Here is a 2,118-nt window from a genome sequence, read left to right on the forward strand (position 1 = left end):
GCTGCCAGCACAGTGGGGATGTGAGGACATCTCTACAGGGAAAAAAAAGGAAAAGCTACTTAATAACCTGACAAATAAGTCAAGTTATTGTTTCCAAGAAACCCTTTACTTACAGTCTCACCATTGGATGATCCTGGTGTAATCAGAAATTAAAACATTTTGGTTAGATATGATTAAGAAGAGTACACAGGAAAATAATTTTAATAGGGAATCAAGACACCATTTTTTCTAATTATTGCATTTGAAACACTTCATTTCTTCCGAGACAAGATGTTCTCCATTTTTCTTAACTCTAACAAATGACTGCAAAAGATATACATGATGAAGCATAATGGTCTTTCCATCTACTTACTACTTACTTCCCTAGGGACAAAGAACAACTGCAATATTAGCTGCAAATATCACAGCAAAAAGAATCACATCACCTTTGCAAAGGCCATTCCAGCCAACACTATAATATGCAGTTTTTACAGTTTTTCTTTTTTACATTTTATGTTCTGCAAACACCAGGCCAGAAAAACTTAAAGCAATAGATATTCCTGGAAGACAGTCAGAAAGCAGTGCTTATGTAGTAGAAACATGCTTGTTTGCTCTTCAGTTCACTTTTTCAGGCTTATTTCGCATGGATTTCCCCCCTTTTCCATTTGAATTCCTCTTAGCAATTTTTCATTTAGTCTCAAAAAATACTCCTCAGGAGTATCCACTGCCTAAAGCAGAAAAAACACTGATCCAAACTAAGAGAGTTTTTAAGTTGATTCAATTAAACTGAAGCTATACACTTATGCTTTTTAATAGATACATTAAAAAACCCCAACAACAATGAAGGCATTTAATTTAAATTACTTTTTAATTCAAAAAGGATAAAACAAAGAGGGCATTCAGAGGAATTACATGGTTTCTAAGACTCTGAGCATGATTTTTCATTTCAAGGAATGTTCTTTAGCGGCTGCGTGATCAAGGCCCAAATTAAGTGACAGCCTTCAACACATGTCATTAATATCAATTCCTTACCTCTCTTCTCCCTTCCCCATCTCCCCAAAACAACACACCTGACACTGCTCCATGCATTTCCCAGTTCTGCCGTGTACTGCTTGTCAAAGTGATCCAGAATAACTCGACAAATCTGCTTTTGAAGTTTCCCTTTTGTTTTACTTTCCAGCTTTGGAGAAAGGAAGGAAAAAAAAAAAGAAAAGTAGTAAAAACAAACAAATGAAACCCTCCTTAGTTCTTCAACCTGGTTAAGGACATTCAAATATCAAGATCACAGGAGATGTGATCAAGATGTAAGAGAAATTTCAGAGAGTGAACAAGTTAAGCTTGGAGTACACTCTTCTTCCCTGACTGTGAAGAAGTCAATCAAAGCTTGTTGCTATCCCTCCATATCCACGAATAATACTAATAATACAGTGGTTTCTGGGACTCTGATCTACCAGGTGCAAAATAAGCAAGGTATGATTATGATCAGTATGATCAGCTCTGCCAAGGTGCTAAACTAAAAGAATGGAATTAATTTGAATCGTTGCGGGAGACAAGCTGAGTTAACCCGCAAAGCACTGCACTTTCTGGGTTTTAACCTCCTAAATTTTGTATGTAAGGCGGGGGGGGAGAACTTTCGGTTTCTAAGTAAACTTGTGCTATCTATAAGGAAAACCCCAAAGGCAAACACCTAAATTTTGCTGGATTTTTTTTTTTTTCCCTTAACGGCACCCAGCAGCTTCCTGCCGATCCCGTCGGAACAGGAACAGCTGACGGAAGGTAGAACCCGAAGAACTAAGTTCGGAGCTACTCCTCTTGTCTCCCAGTTCCTTCACCCGACACCGAGCGCATTCCGAGGCCGGGGATTCCCTCCCTCCCTCCCTCCATGACGCTGAGCCGTGAAAGATCATCCCGGGGGGAAACTGCCCGGGCTCGGCACAGACAGCAAGGCTGGGCACCAGCAGCTTTCCGTACAAGGCACGAAAACCCAGGATGCACCCGCTGGTTCGGAGGAGGAATCGCAAACGGGGCTGTTGCCGCTGTCCCCGCCGCGCAGGAAGAGGCCGAGCGCCGCTCCCGCCGCACTTCCGCCTGCCGGGCCCCGGCGCGCTCGGGGTCACTGCTCCCCTGCCCTGGCCCTGT

General features: G+C 42.4%; 1 long non-coding RNA gene across 3 annotated transcripts; it reads right to left on the bottom strand.

Annotated features, from left to right (window-relative positions):
• LOC113962014 lies at positions 1–2,061 on the bottom strand. 3 transcript variants are annotated; one of them, XR_003532425.1, is made up of 3 exons: positions 1,975–2,061; positions 1,050–1,159; positions 1–32 (listed from the first exon to the last, which is right to left on the bottom strand). It is a non-coding gene; the product is annotated as an uncharacterized LOC113962014 (long non-coding RNA). The 3 variants fall into 3 exon arrangements; XR_003532423.1 differs by having other exon boundaries at positions 1,951–2,055; XR_003532424.1 differs by lacking the exon at positions 1,975–2,061 and adding an exon at positions 1,667–1,906.
• Between the last annotated feature and the right edge of the window lie 57 nt (positions 2,062–2,118).

This window comes from Neopelma chrysocephalum, unplaced genomic scaffold, assembly GCF_003984885.1.
Source record: "Neopelma chrysocephalum unplaced genomic scaffold, ASM398488v2 Primary Assembly neopelma1_98738, whole genome shotgun sequence".
NCBI classification, from domain to species: Eukaryota; Metazoa; Chordata; class Aves; order Passeriformes; family Pipridae; genus Neopelma; species Neopelma chrysocephalum.